Here is a 16,391-nt window from a genome sequence, read left to right on the forward strand (position 1 = left end):
GAAGGAAGGAAGGAAGGAAGGAAGGAAGGAAGGAAGGAAGGAAGGAACGAAGGAACGAAGGAACGAAGGAACGAAGGAACGAAGGAACAAAAGAAGGAAGGAACAAAGGGAGGAACAAAATAAGGAACAAAGGAAGAGCACTGGCCGGAGCCAGCAGCAGACGTGGCCAAGCTGGGCAGTTTTTTGTGGTTCTTGGTAGACATCAAAGTACCAAGAACAGAGTGATCTTCCAAATATCTCCAGTAATGTGGAGATTTCAGCCACTGGCCGAGGCAAAGGGAAGAGACTACTGGGATGACAGGGAGCAGTGACAGCTCCAGCCAGTGGATAGAGGGGTCCCATTAGGTTTTTACATGTGTTCGCCTGCCTACCAGCTACCCATAGCTTCATCAGTCATGGGGTGACCAAGTGTTTCTGCACTGAAGCTGTTGGGAGCACAGAGCCTCGGCAGTGCTGTTATCCCCGGTGCAACCAGTGGGAGCTATCTGCTGGTGGAGGCGCTGGGCTAGGAGGTGACCTGCAGCCACATTCACACCCTGCGTGCTGCAGGGTCACCATTTCTCAGAGGAGATGGTTAACTCTTCCCAAACAAAAGCATCTGCAAAATGTCATGGATGTTCTCCAAGAGCAAAGATGAAATTTTCCCCTATTCACCCCGATCTGCTCGAGCTCTCCAGTCACTGCATGAAATTCCCGCTTGGGAAGCTGTAAGACCAGCGAGGTCTGTCCTGGAAACAGGAGTGAGCTTCCCTCAGGAAGCTCGGAAACTTCAGTATCATTCCTGTTTTCCGGGTGCAATCCACACAGATACAGCCAACCACAAGGGCAACAAAAGCCCTGGAAGCAGTACACAGATTTTGGTGCCCGGGAAGTAAATTTGGCACCTCTGTGGCCCATGAAGCTCCTGATCAGCCTAACTCCAAATCCACGCAGGCTGTGGCAGGGGTTGCACGGAGCCAACCAGATGCCCTTGGCTCCCCGCTGGCATTCCCAGTCCTTGCCCTGCGGAGCTCGGGGGGTGCTGTGCTGCCCCGCTGCCCCCTTGGTGCTCAGCAGCACGGTGTGACAAGTGCTCAGCGTGAGCAAGGTGCGGGGCTGAGGACGGATGTTTGGTCTGAGGATGGAGGCATGCTTAGCATGGACGGACGGACAGGCTCTCTACATCCAAAGCCTAAACCCAGGCTGAGCCCTCACATCACTGCTCCAAACCTTGCAGGATGACTGCAGCAGCCTCTCCATGGGAATCAGCTCCTCTGCGAGTGTCCCCGTCCCCGCTCAGGTGGGCTGAGCTGGTCTCCGGAGAGGGGCTGCCACTCTTGCCTGGGGTGGGGGCCCCAGAGCACAGCCCTGGCTCGTGCCCATCTGCCCAGGGGCTGGCACCTCCTGTTGCTCCCACTCTCTCTCCTCTGCAATCTCCTCCCTTAGCTTTGCCTTCAAACAGTAAGGAACAAATTCCAGGGATTTTGCCTGGGGGCCCACGGAGCGGGGATGCGAGCTGGTCTCCATCTGACTGCGACCGAGTCTCTCCCCCTCACTGGAAATTGAAAGCAGAAGCCGTGGAGCGGTGACAAAAATCTGCATTACGTTATGGCAACTGGATTTTTTTTTTTTTTTTTTGAAGATTTTATAATACATCGTTTTGAAACTCTGCCAGTGATCATCATCAAAGTCAGAAGAGCGCCTTGGAGAGAACAATGGTGGTGGAGGGTGGGGGTGAGCAGGGTGGCTGGGTATTGATGTGTAATCCTTTTTAAAGCCGGTTCTAGAGACAGCATGGGATTTTTTTTCCTGAAGCGCAGATACAATTTAGCATGGTAGCAGCAGCCAGCAGTACCCAAGCTCTAGATAGAGGCGCTGGCTTGCATCGGGGCCGTGCTGCAGCTAACCCACCCCTCCCTGCCACATGCCCCCGCAGCAGTGTCCCAGGAGGGCAAGGCACGGGGCTGGGGGAGGAATGGGAAGTGCAGAAGTGTCCAAAACAGAAGCTCAGGAGAGACCAGATGGAGAGAAGCAGGGGGAAGAGTGGTGCGAGCTGTTCCAGGCAGGGCTAGGGCTTGGGATCCTGCTGGGAATCAAAACCCAGAGACATCAACACCTCAAAGGGCAGAGGCTCAGCCTCTGCCAGCGCGGTCTCACGGGCTCCACCAGTGCCACAGCCTCCTCAGCACCTCGGTCTTCAAAGCCCTCCGAAGCCGGGTAAGGCTCCCGTGGCTGGCAGCACCTCGCCATCGCAGCGCTGCAGCCAAGCAAAACACGGGGCCTTTCCCAGTCCTTGTCCCACCACACAGAAAAGGGGAGATGGCAGCCCAGCACATATCCCGGTGGCACAAACACTGCGAATGTCACAGCCCTTGGGGTGCTGGGGAGTTCCCCTGAGCCTGACTTCTCTTGGCTTGACAGAGAGAAATAAAAAATAATAAAAAAACAACAAACAAAAACAACAACCCCCTCGCCCCCCAGATCAGTCCTTAGCTGTAATTTTGTCAAAGCAACATGTCAGAAGCACCAAGGTCTCTGTGGAAACCCGTAGGGATAAAGCTCTTTGTTTTGGTACCTTCACAGCAGCAAATGCCCCCGGCACTGGTCCAGATGTGGTGGCACATCACGTTGGACCTGGTTGTACCCCGCCTTGGCTGGCCAGGTGTGAAAAGCTGGGTCCCCGAGCTGTCATTTGGCACCCCCTGCTCCAGGGACCTCCAAAACGCTGCCCTACCCATGCTGAACCAGGTGAGCTTGTCCTGGCCAGCGAGGCTCACATCTGTCCTGCTCCAGACTTTGCTTGTTGCTGCTATGGAAAACTGGGCTGCAACCCTTCCCATACCCTTTACCAGCAGAGTCCAGCCCGAAGCCATCTCACTCAAGCTTCTTCCTTTGTTCTCCACTACTCGAGCATGGCTTCATAACCGAGCATTTCCCCCCGGGATGGACACACAGCACTTTGTACCACAATGCTTCCTTCATCATAAAAAAACAAAACAAAACAAAACAAAACTCATAAAAAGCCCCTGTTCCCGGCTCAGTTTTGCCCGTGTGGATGGAGCCACTTGGCCAAGTCCCACGTGCTTACACGTGGAGCAAATCCCGTGAGCTTTTGGACAGAGCTTGATCAGAGGGGATGTGGGCAGGAGGGCAGCGTGGTTGGGAGCTGCCGGGCCCCCTGCCGTGCCATAAGGGACAGCAGTACACATGGGCTGCCTGCTGGTCCATCCTGGAGCGTGCAGCCTGCAGGCCACCAGTGCAAAGTCCTGTTACTGCTTCCCATCCAGCAGTGGGGACAGGCTGGCTGTGAGCGCTCACACCGGGTGTGCTCGAGGTGGTGTGCACGCTGCGCCTGGCTCACCTTCCTCTTCGCTCTGCCTCTCCAGTGCCACGTCCCGGCACTGTCCCCTGTGCCTTGCCAGCTGTCCGTGGCACCACACAGCAGCAATTGCTAGGTTCCTTCATGCCACAGTGAATTGCACGGCCCATCAGGGACTGCAAATCTTCTGGGTAAACTGCAGCCCACCTTGTTAGAAGTGACTGATGGCATCGGCTCAGAGCTTCCCAGCTTAGGAGATTCCTTGCTAGCTAACGATGTGCTGATAATTAAGTCCAGTCCTCTCTGAGAAGAGCTTCCCCTGCTAGCTAATCCCAACAGCAAATAATGGGGATTGACTTTGTCTTGGTCTGTAAATGCAGGCTTGGCCCTGATGGCTCTATCCCCTCAGCTCTCTGCCCCCAGCACAGAAGGGTGCTGCAGGGGCTGCCCAGCTGGGACAAGGTGCAAAATGCCTCGATGAGGCGCGAGCTCAGCCAGGGCTCCGGCCACCTCTTGTGAGCTGTGGTGGTGGTCCCGGAGGTGCAATGAGGGGGACCAGGGAGCCACCAACCCGTTCCCTGCTCCAGGGCAGCCTGGGCGTGCTGAGGCAGCTGCATCCAGGGCAGAGCTTGGCCGCGAGAACACCTCAGCTCCTGCTGCCCTGCCCTGCTCCTCCGGCACTCTGCCGCTTCTGCCATCCTGTGCCTGGCAGAGCATGGTGCTGAGATGTGCAGCACCCCGGGCTGGAAGGGCAGAGGCCTGATGCTCTCTGGAGATGGTCTGGAGACAGCAAGCCCATTGGGATGCTGAGAGCATTGTGTGTTTATGGCAAGAACCAAGGGGACCTTCAGCTTGCAGAGTGCCAAAGCCCAGACCCCATCATCCTTTCCAGAGGGGGATGGGGAAGGGCACCAGCAGCAGCAGCAACAGCGGGTCTCCAAGATAGCCATGGCAGGACCAAGAATCCCTTTGCCTCAGAGATTTCAACCCCCTGTCCTTTTCTCTCTGCCTTTCCACCTGCCCTTTGCATGCACCCATCTTACAGGATGCAGTGCTCGGTGCTCGCCCAGCCCGAGCTCCGCTGCCTGCCCAGAGACCCCCCCAGCCCGGACCCCAGCCCACCAGGCATCCTGCTTGCTCTGTGCCCCCTGCAGATGGCATCCTTACAGGGGAGCCCATTGCAAAGGGGCAGCTCTGGTGCCCCCCACCAGCAGGGATGTGACGGGGCTGTTTCTGCCCAATACCTGCAGGCAGAAGGTGAGGGGAACTTCTCCATGGGCAGATTAGGGGGATTTCCCTCATGGCACATGAGAAAGGGGCCAGGATGGTGGGGACCGACCCCTCACCGCCCTCTCTCTTCAGTTCTGCTGCAGCAAAGGGATGCTGGGGGGTGCCCCCATAAAGCAACGGAAAGAGCAGCTACAAAATGTTGGTGCTTGCAGAAAGGATGAAGTTCTTCAACCTTCCTCCATCACCTGCCCAGGCAGAATCCTCCTCCCCCTGCCTGCCAGACCTCGGGGGGGACTGTGGAGGTGCAGCGCTGCTTTCTGCAGGGTGCTTGCTCCGCTCCTGCTCCCTGGTGCACGGAGCACACCCGCAGGCACCCGCACACACACCTCGGGACGGAGCGGGCTCTCGTTAATGAAAAGCAGCAGATGGGTGTAGCTGGCAAGTGCTGGCTTTCGGCATGGGGGTGCTGGGGGGGGGGAGTGGGGGGGTGTTTAATGATGTCTTTAAACATTGTGAGCGTGTCTGTCTCTCACTCGTGTCCCTTCTGCTGTGCTGTGGGGAAGCCTCTCCCCAGGCCGGTGCCTTGGGAAGCGCCCTCCCAGCAGCGGGGCAGGTCAGGGAGATGAAAGCATGCCTGCGAGCCCCGGCTCCCACCTCCTAGGAGACGGACATCGCCTCCCAGCGCAGAGGACAATGGCGGGGTCCGGTCCCTCCGCGTTGTCTCTAGGTGATGTCACATCTATCAGCGCGGCCGCACTGAGCAGAGGGCAGCAAACGCACACGCACACAAAGGGCCCGGCTTTGAAGTCCCGCGCGGGAGCGTGCCTGCTGCCCGCGGGCTGCGTGCCCCCCAGCCCGGCAGCGGGCGGCCCCGAACAGACGGGAGGGCTGCGGCCCCTGCGCGTCGCCGGCGTGCCGAGGGATGGGGATGCCACTTCCCGACGCCCTCGGCAGCCCAGATCTCCCCAGGTTTGGGCCATGGGCAGGGTAAACTCCCAGGGGCTGCCGCTTTTCCGTGGCAGGGGATGCTCGGGGACCTGACGCTGCACGAGGCTCCGTGGGGTCACTCCAGGTCCGCAGCTGGCGGTGCTTTGCAAGGTGCTCAGCCACCCAGAGCCAGCGGTCCCGTCACTGGAAGGAATTAAACACATTTGGGTTCTCTGCGTTCCTGGGCGTGTTTTTCTCTGGGGCTGAGAAGCCTGGCAGGTTCTGCCAAGCAAAAACTGAATCTCCTGTGGCACCGCGTGGCTCCGGGAGCTGGGTGTTGGGCGGAAAGGTGCCAGCACAGAGCCACGTGCACTGGCAACAGAACTGCCCCAGCCCTGTATGCAAGCAGCTTTCAGCTCCTTGCAAAGCAGAAATGAAATGGGCCCTTTTAGATATAAATATATATATACACATACTGCAGGACAACTTTATGATCCACATACAGCGTCTGTATACACGCAGTATATGCACCAGGGGCATAACCAGGGCCACCGGGCCCCTTCCAGCTGCCTACTGCTGGAACAAAATACATACAAATCCCGGGGGAGAGCCCGTGCCAGACACGTGGGTGACTTGAACAAGTGAGATGAGCTGCACTGCATGGGGAAGCTGGTCAGAGGAGCAGGGAGTAGCCCCCTGGATGCGGCGGATCGGTGCCCGGAGCAGGAGAAGCAAGGGATGGAGCAGAGCAGCTCCCGTCCTTCACTCCAGCATGCGCTGCAGCACCACAGGACGCGTCCCCAGCCGGGCAGGAGCGGTTCCCACTGACCTCACAGCTCATGCCAGAGCTGCCTCTGGTCCTTGGAGAATAACTGCCACATTGGTGTAATTTTCACTCATTTTACACACCCACTAAACGCCGAATCAGTGCCAGTCACCCTGGTTTCCCACCTCCGCCCCGAGCATAACTGCTGGCCCCGGTCACATCACAGCTGAGGGAAGCAAAAGAAACTGTTGGCTACAGTTTTTAAAAGTGACTAATTGTTTTCAGCATCTTTCTTTTAATTTAAGAATTAGGGATAAAACCAAAAGAGCCCAAGAATAATTCAATTTTTTGAAGGAGTGGAGCACTTGTCATCTGGAAAAATCAGACAGCAGGCGGCTAAAAATAGAGCTCTCCAGAACTTCTGAGAGCTGTGCCCACTCGCCCTGTTTGCCTTCCGCTCCAGCCACACATGAAACCATCCCGACTTTTTCCTCTTCTCCTCTGTTTGGGCACCGGTTTAATCAAACAGCCCCGGGAACAGCCTGCATCTGCAGCTGCCGGGGGGGCTGGCAGACAAACACCGCCGCCGAGCCGGCCCTCTGTAAACCGTGGCTGCAAAGTTTGTTTACAGTGTTAAATGGCCATGAAAGTGGTGGCGATATTTAAAAATAAAGACGTGTTTTCCTCTTCTGACCGTCTGTGCACGCGCTGGGGACAGCGGCCGGGCAATGCCGGCATGCCGGGGGCAGGCGCACTGCCGGAGCCCCCCGTGTGGGCAGAGGTGCCCACCTGGCATTGTCATATTTTAAAATGACAATTTTAAAACGAATTTTAAAATGGTAGCACATATAAAGCAGAGTCCCCTCTGGTGAAAGAGCCCCTTGGAAGCTTGATGCCAAAACCTGGGTGCCAACCCAGTGGCTGGCCCTGCCTCGTGCCCGTGTTTCGGGCCCGCTGGAGGCAGCTCACCAAAACGCGAGGGACACGGAGCAGCGTCAGTGCTGGGGGAACGGGAGGAGGGAGAAAAGCAAAAATTAACCAAACTTTCAAACAGGATCCTTAGGTCAGCTTAAGATGGAGGAGGTGAGAGCCCAGCAGTTACATCCTCCTCCCGTCGCAGCCTCGGTGGCCCCGGCACATCTCCTCTCCTTCGACAACGCCGTGCATTATTGCCCCTGGACGCTAGCAAACACACCCGGTGACCAACCCATGGAAAACGGTTGGGCTTTCATTTTCCGCCGAGAGGGTACATTTCTTTGGCATCCTGGATGTCAGGCATTCCTGAGGCAACACGGTGGAAACACACTCGGCTGGCAAAGCGGGGATGTTTCGGGGCCGCAGTAAACACCAGTGCTACTCCCTTTCGGGGACTTCTCCTCCCCTCTCCGTAACCCAGACTGCACCACAAAGGAGCAGATGCTGGAGCTGCTGCAATTTATTTTAATTCCAACCCCCCATCTTTTTCTTCCCCCCCACCCCCCCCCTTTTTTTTTTTTTTTTGATTTTGCGTGTGTCTGGGTAAATTTAGTTCCCATAAAAGTGAAGGACTGTCAACACCAGCTTTGGAGCCAACCATACTGCCGGCAGCTGTTGTGCGGGCTGCACACACAAAGCCCCCGAGTGCACCTCGGTCTGTGTCCCCCCCCCACAGCCCCCAGCAGGTCCCGCTCCTGACCCCCCCCAGCCCTGCCCCTTGGCCCTGCGCCCCAGCTTGGCCCAAATCCCACAGCCCCCCTCCTCGCTCCTCCTGGACCCCTGGTCCCCACAGCCTGGAGTAACCCTCCCTGACACCCTGCCTGTCCCCACACAGCGGGGGTTTGGCACCGGGCACCTCGGGGCAGCAGCCCCTGTGCTCAGCGTGGCACCAACTGCTCGTCGTTTGGGTGCTGAGGGACCCCACTGCGCTCCAAGGGGGACCCAAGGGCTGTGAGCCTCCTGTCAGTTCCATTCATCTCCAGGATCCCTTGCGGATCCCCGCTGCCTCCCCGCACCACAAGATGGGGATCAGTGCCGGGGGAGCAGCTGGTTTCATGGCTGGGCCCTAAATGGAGATGTGCGAATGCCTTATTTTGGTCTGGGTTTGATGCAGCTCGGCTGGAGCCTCCCCTCCCCATCCTGCCCATGTCACATAGCAAGCAAGCTTTCTGCTCCGGGTCCCCCTTCACACTCTGCTGTGCGTTTGGGAAATGCTTACGCGTTTCTCCATAGTTCGTCTCTCCCTCTGCGTCCCTTCCGCATCCCCCCGCCGGAAAGGCCAAGTGTCAGCCTCCCGCAGAGCTCCTGAGCAGTCCCATCTCCTTGCCCTCCTCCAGGTCCTGAAGGAGAGCCTGGGTTGCCGGCCCATCCTGTACCTCTCATGCCCCATGGAAATGTGGCTTTTGGTGACGAGGGGACAGCAGCACCTTGGGGGTGGCTATTCTCCAGGCGGGGGGAGCAGGGGAGCTGTCGGTCCCATTTGGCATCTATCAGAGGGAATAGCTCAGGACATGGATGGAGGGACTGGCTCAGGGTCAGAAAGCTGCCTAAATAAAGCACCACGAGGCTTTCCTAAGCACTTGCATCAGCTCTGCACCCTCTCCCCCATCGGAGGCATTGAGATGTCTCTGCAAGGACCCTGCAGCCCCTGATGGGGCCAAGGAGCTGGGGGGCAGCGGACGCGTGCACGGTGCCGTGCAGGAGCAGGCAATGCAGTGCCGGGAGACACATGCTGCCCGTGCATGGCACTCCCAGGGGCTGGGGTCCACTGGCGGATGTACCCAGCCCCTCCGAGCCCCTCTGGCTGCCCCTGCTGAGGACACATCCTGCTCCAGATCTGCCGACTGTGCGCAAGGCAGGCTGAGCTCCTTCGTGCTCCTGCTCTGCGCAGCCAGAACCATCTCCAGCAGCATCTCCCGCTACCCACGCTGCCCTCTGGAGAGGAGCCACGGCTTCACCCACGTCCTGCTCCCCTCCATGCCCCTCAGGGTGGAGCTGGGCAGCTCCATGGCGGTGGAGCCAGGAGGGGCAGCCCAGGTGCCCACTGAGGCGGGATGCTCGCTGGGGACCAGCACAGAGTCACCTTGCATGGAGGTGGCGGCTGGGAAGCGGTTAACGCTTTGGTTCTGGATTGATTTCTCCTGGAAGGAAGGAAGTGTCCTCACACAGCAAAAATGCAGAAATAACAGGGTTGGGGATTTTTTTTTTTTTAAATAGCTATTCTCTTTTTCCAGCCATCTGTGCCATTTGCAGCTGATGGGAGGGGGGACGGTGCTGGATGGGGGGAATCATTTGGGTTTGAGACCAATATTGCATTTACAGTGTACAAAACAAGAGAGGACATCTGTCCCCAGTGGAGTATTACGCACAGATCTAGGATTTTAGCATTGCGCTCACGTCCAGTGCTATCATTACAGATGCACGGAGCAGAGATGGTCATGCACAACTCCGTGCTTCTTCCCCTTGCTTCTTCTTGACTGCAATTGCCCTGTCTCCCTGTGCCCATGGGCCGCTCCAGATCCTTGAGCGTTTTCCAGCAGCCAACATTCACTCACCTGCCTCTTCCCCTTCTTCCCCTGTTCCTTTTCCTGTGCATTAACACTTCTGGGGAGCAGGCAGACCACGGCTGCTGCCTGCCCAAAGGCTGGTGCTTCACACCTCTGTGAAGCTGGTCGTGGAGAAGCCCTCCCTTGCAGCAGGAGGTCTCCAGACCTCTTGCAGGAGCAGCCCTGAGCCCTTGGAGGCAGCACGGCAGGCAGCATCGCCCTACACCCGGCCAAGCAGCGCGGTGCCTACCCTGCCCTCGCCACGGGCACCCTCTGAGACGGATGGCACGAGGCAGCCTCTTCCTCTTCCCCTTCTCCAACACTTAAATCATCCCTGCCCCTGGCCTGCAGCCCAGGCAGCATCAAGGCTGCTCAAAACCCCTCTTTAGCAAGCCTGCTCACTGGCTGTGTTCCCTGTTAGCAGCAACCGGGTATTTCTGCCACCAGCCAGGCACAAAACCCGCCAGGTGCATCTGCAGTCATGGGGCTGAGTGCTCCATGAGCGCCTCGGCAGCGACCTTGCTGGCTGGCGAGGAGCAGCGCTGGCACTCCCTGGGGGGCCCTGCTCCTCTTCTCCTGCCACAGCCTGGTCCGAATGGGAGCGTGGCAGTGCTGGGCTGAGGCTCCAGTGGGGACGTCCCCGGGCGCAGTTGCTGGCGCTGGCATGGGACGGGTCCCCGTGAGCACCGAAGGGTGCGCAGAGAGGACTGGGCGGGCTCCGGCTGCGGGCAGCGCAGCCCTGCCAGATGCTTTTCAACAAAACCTTCAGCCCGCTGCTGGCTTTCCTTCTGGCACGTCCCTCCCCTCCTCTCCTGGTTGTTTCCGATGGTGTGATTGCCTGTGCAGGATTTTCAGTCCCACGAGAAGAGCTGAAGCTGTCGGTGAACACCGAACGGACCGAGGCGCTGCTCCGCGGGCTTGGGCAAAACGCAAAGTGCACTGGGGCAGGGTGAGGGCTTATGCTGGGAAGGGATGTGGGGAATGAGGCTCTGCTGAAGGGGCTCTGGGCCTGCTGCTCCTGCCCTCAGCCTTGGAGGGCAGGGAGGAGAGGTGTTGGATAAACCTTGCTGCTAATGGACCATGGGGAAAAGGAGGCAGAAGGGGGAACTGCGGGACCAGCGCAGCCCATGTGAATTGCGTCGCCTATAGGCAAAGCTGAAGATTCACACGTGCCAACTGCTCCAGAGAGGGTGAAGGGGAGCAGAGGTGGTTAGGAGCAGGGGCAGTGCTGGCATGGGGCACACAGCACCAGCAACGAGCAGGAAAACCCGCTGCAGGGATGGGAGCACTCGCCCGGCGGCTGTTGGAGCCCTCCAGGCAGCTGAGCTCTCCTCACTTGCCCTGGGTCTCTGAGGGGGAAAAGCACCAGACTGGTGGCTAAGTCCTGTGATTTACAACACATCTGATAGTCCTAGTCCATTAACAAAACATGCAGTTGGCCACGAAAGGCACATCTGCCTATTCTAAAGACTATAGCAATGGTGAAAGCTCCGACACATGGATTTCTGTAAGAAAACTTGCACTGTAAATAGCATTCCAAAACGATGTCTTCCATCAAATTCAATGGGACAGTTATTGTATGGTAATTAAATACTACTGAACTATTCAGCCGTTGGATGGTGAATAGAGACCTGGTTGCAGAAAGCCACCCAAGCCTGCAGAACACCCACAGACTCCCACGGTGCCTGCTTTGGTCCTGAGCCCGTGATGAGCTCTGGCAGGGCTGGGAAGAGAGCAGGGCACTTGTGGGCCATGTGCCCTGGTGGTGAGGGCGCCGGGATGCCTGCACAGCCACGGCAGCTCTCCAGGTGGTGACGTGACCACAGATGAAGTTTTCGTGGCCTTCCCCCTGGAATTCAGCTATCCGGAGGACAACGCGTTCCTCCACGCGCCCCTCGCTCTCCCCTCTTCCTGAGACCTCCTGGTTGCACTGCTTTGCACGGCTTTCTTCGCTTTTATTTACCCGGGTGACCTTTGCCGTGCGGGAGGGCCCTCCGAAAGGTGCAGGCACCTCTCAGGTGTGCTGCAAATATCCAAAGAGAGGACAAGGGGTGGCTGCAGGGGCAAGCAAAGTCCCTGCGGTTGGAAGGGAGCGTGTTGCACAGAGCATCTGTGCCCAGCTCCGAGCCCAGCGCTTCGCACCCAAGCGTGGGCTGGCAGGGGCAGCGAGCCGGAGGTTCCTCGAAGGTTTCTTTATGAGCAGCCAGACCGAATGATAATGAAGTGGAGACACAGACAGGGCTGTTTCCAAATCTTCACTGGTGCATGACATTATAACCCAGCCCGTTCCACCCAGCGCCTTGTCCAGGAGCTTTTGCACGCTCCAGCCCAGGACTGCCAAGCTCTCTGCACAAAGGCAGTGTGCTGATAAAGCCTGCGGACACTTTCAAGTCTGCTAAAAAGATGTTTTGAGGTGACAGATCTTAAGCAACACACAGAGCCGAGCGCTGCTCTGCTCTCCACACCCTTCCCCGCTGCCAGGGGAAAGCAGCCACTATCAGTGATAGCTGGATCCAATTTATTAGGCGCTTCGAGGAGACATTCATCAGGCAAGGAGATAAATAATCTTCAGATGGAACAATTAAATTTAATTGCCTGAAGATTATTTGTCTCCTTCCCTGATGATTGTCTCTGCTGAGCGCCTTATAAATTGGATCCAGCTATCAGCAATATTAACTGTGCTTCCCCTCAACATTGGCCCAGCTGCCCAGACCAAAACACTGGGCTCAGAGGAAACTTTCACTGCTACGCATCGAACCCTTAATGCTCTCGGGTGCCTTTTGTCTTGCGGCGAGGCAGGCGCTGCGGTCCAGGTGGCTGGCTGTGTCAGGCCGGGGATGCTCCTGGGCTCAGCGGTGCTGCGCGGGGGCTGCAGGTGCTGGCCCTGGGCTGGACCTGCAGCCTGGTGGGGGGCTGGAAACCTCCCGAGCCTTCCTGGCACTCTCTGGGGCTACATGACAGCAGTTCCCTGCTGGGCAAGGGCGTCAGGAGGGACAGGGTGATCCTACAAGGATCCTACAAGACGTGGGGGAGCTGGGTCTTCCCGTGGCTGGAGGAGCGAAGAACCCAGGTGGGGCTCACGGCGCGCTGCAGAGCAGCACTGGTGCATGCAGGAACCTCCTCGAGCTGGCCATGAGAGAAATGGTGATGGAGCCGTGTCTCCAAGGGTAGAGACCTCCAGTGCGTGTGGCCTCGCTGGTGCCTGCCCTGGTCAGCCTGCCAGCGAGGCAGCCAGCGAAGTGCGGGAGCGCGGCACTTCCCCGGCGGGGCGCAGTTGGGTAGCCACCACAGGCGTGCTACTCCAGGCCGGGACCAAAGCTGGAATCTCTTCAACAACCCAAGAGCCATCAACTCCCTCCTCTGAATGTGTCTGAAGTCTGGAAAATATCTTAAATATGGGAGAGGAAAGGGAGGGGTTTGATCCTCAGCTGGTGTAAATCAACGGAGCTTCATTGACGTTGTTGGATGATACTGAGACTCATGTCCTCTGACCCCAAAAATTTCTAGAGAGGGAGGTAATGACTTCAGAGCATTCCAGTGTTGCAAGAGATTGTCCTCCAGCCCGGCAGAGGGGAGGCCACAGCTCCAGGGGCTGGGAAGCGTGGCGCTAAGCGTCTCCACGAGGGAAGGGGAGAAAATCCCCAGTGCTTGGTGCTAAGAGAAAGGCAGGCTGGAGAGCGGAGCGGCCGGGCTGCAGGACCACAGGGAGCTCTTCCTCCCGCACCTTCCTGTGTGCAAGGCGGAGGGCTCTGGGTGCGTGTTACCACGATGCCCTGCCTCAGCCCACCTCGGGACACGGGGAAGTCCTCACATGTCAGCCGAGCAGAACCGAGCCCAAGCCCGCCGGTGCCTCCCCGGACACCACGCCATGGGTGCTACCAGCAGCTCTCCCCACATCTCCCCTGCCTGCCTTGGGACGACCCGGGCTGTTGGTGACTGCCAAGAGCCACAGGCAACGTGACCCCTGGCTGGAACGTGCCCACTCCTGTGACAGACGCGCCGTGTCCGGGCGTCCCTGTGCAAGGCAGCACTCGGAGGTGCGGGCTGGGCGCCAGCGCCGCGCTCCTTCCTGCGCGGCGCAGAAGAGCCCCTGGAATCAACATGTTTACTGACAGGCTCCTGCTCTGCTGGCCTGGTTTTCTAAGGAAATGAAGCTTGTGCAATCACATTGTCTGGGGGTGTCTGTTCCTAATAACTTCTGAGTCCACCAGCCAATTCCGATCCGATCTGACAGAGGGGGAGAGGTCTCAAAACGCTGCGTCCTCCCGGGCCCGCTGCCTAGCGGGGCTCAGGTACCTTGGGCAAGGCAAGGAACAGAAGCATCTTCTACACGAGATCACAAAGGCAGGAAGCAAGGTCACGTTTGGCTGCCACGAGGCAACCCATGGACCAGTTGGGAAGAGGACCTCCGCCAGCAGCGACCAGAGCTGGATGCGCCGTGGGCTGGGAGAAACATGCGTGTCCGGAAGGACGAGCGCTCCAGCTTAGCAGGGCCTGGCGCTGCCTGCAGTTAGCGCACGTCTGGGCAGGGGAGGACAGTGTCTGCAGCGAGCCATGGCTGCCAGAACGCGTGGAGCTGAGCGCTGAAACGCCTCCAGCTCCCCGAAGCGCCGGGGCTGTGGGATCCTCGGCCGGAGCACCCCGTCGGCGGAGGATGCGCGCTGCCAGGAGCGGAGCAGGGTGGCGGGCACCTCGCCAGGTGGAGCATGACCTGCCACAGCCTCGTCCTGCCTCGGTCAGGGTGGGATCTGGGGACAGCAGCGCCTTCTTTCTCCTTGCATCGACGCTGGTTTAATTTGCTGAAGGCGTTTGATGGTGCACATGGTGTCTTGAGCTCAGCACTGCCAGTAATATGAGCTGAACAGAGCTGGAGAGGGCTTTTTTTCTATTTTTTTAAGCGCCTATACAAACATGATTTGTTTTGTAATAACTCTTCTTCTGTTTTGTTTTGAAGGGGATGATGGCTCTGGGATCTGAGGGGCTGGGAGACAGCTCTGAGCAGCTCAAATTCCTCCCCACGTGCTATCAATTAACGTCTTCATTAAACACCCAGATCAAAGCTGCTTCCAGCCAGAGCATGACGGCGCAACAGAGCCCGGCTCTGTGAAGTCACCCACAATTGGTGACAAATTAAAAAAGGGCTTGGCTTGTCCTCTACCAGCTACACATGGAATGGGAGATAGCTGAGAACGGAGGGAGTGAGTGTCTTCCCTTGGCTCCCCATTGCAGCTTGGACCAGAAAACAAGACCTAACCACGGTGCATGACAACAGAGCTGCTGCATGTGTGCCTGCTGAGAGCCCCCCCGGCCCAGCAGCCTGCTCAGGACACCTCTGGTGCTGCTGGTGCCCAGGGCACCTCTCCAGTTGAGCTGTCGAGACTTGACCTGGAGTTAACCTAGCAAAACACAAGGGCTGGGAAAGTCATCTGGAAGAAAACAAGACCACAAAATTGTCCAGATGGATGTTTCCTAGAGGCTCTCCAACACATTCTCTGCCTCTATTTTACTCCTTTACTTCTCCGTGGGCTTCCAGGGACCCTGACCCGCTGGCATCCCAGCTGCCATCCACACATCCAAGCAGTGAGGGACCTGCTGCTTCATCCCGCTGGTGCTCCTCCGGAGATGCTTGCCATGGCCGTGCTTGCCACCAGCTGCTGCAAGCTGCTGGTCCCCAGCCCTCGGCTCCTTCCTGGCTGTGCGTGGTGGGTCTGGGGACCCGGAGGTGCTGGCTGGTATTGCCCACATCAGTGTGGCACCCGCTGATGCTGCCTGTGGGGCACAACAGCACAGTTCACCTCATTCCTGTGCCCAAACGCATGCGGCGTTCGTGGCTGTTCTGCCTGATGCCACCCAAGGAAATTTGTCTTCAAAGATGCCAGGACCAGCAATTAACTGGTCATTTTCTGGATCCCTCAAGGTAAATTTTGGAGGCTTCAGCACCTGGCTTCAGCTCACTGGTGTCATTACAGGGCAAATTGTGTGGGCAGCGTGGAACCGCAGCACACACAAAAGCATTACCCTCGTCTAAGCCATGCTGCTGTCGGAGAGCCTCCAGCCGTGACCTGCCGAGCTTTGCATCGATGAGCGGCGCAGCAGGAGGCAGGGCTGCATTTGGCCCTAACACAGAGAAATGAATGGAGCGTGCTGCTCGAGAAGGAGCAGGAACAGCGGTGCCGGGACCAGGAATAAGAGATAGCATCTCCCCGCACACTCCCCCACCACGACGCACAGTTGCAAACCGCAGCAGCCGCTGCTTGTCCTTTCCAGGACACCTCTCGCCTCCTCCTCTGGGCTGCCTGGCTGGGAGCACGCAGGGCAGATTTCCAGGACCTCGGCTGAAGCACCTAGCACATCTAACTTGCAGTTTCAAGGCGCTGTCGGAAGCCAGATGCCGTAACACGGAGCAGCAGGAATCAGCTGATACCACGGTGATGGGCGTCTGCGGGCAGCAGCGGCGGCACTTTGTGCACTGCACTCTGCTGCGGTGCTTTGGGGCTCGGGGGCAGCAGGAATGTGGCCGGCTGTGGGAGCAGCACACATCTAGCACTGCCAGAGCAAAATGAGCCTCGGCAGCGGAGCCACCGCGCTGCCGTGATGCTGGAGCCAGCCCCAGCCCTGCTGCAGCGGGACGGGCACGGCACCGCTCACC

This window comes from Oxyura jamaicensis, chromosome 14, assembly GCF_011077185.1.
Source record: "Oxyura jamaicensis isolate SHBP4307 breed ruddy duck chromosome 14, BPBGC_Ojam_1.0, whole genome shotgun sequence".
Lineage (NCBI taxonomy): Eukaryota > Metazoa > Chordata > Aves > Anseriformes > Anatidae > Oxyura > Oxyura jamaicensis.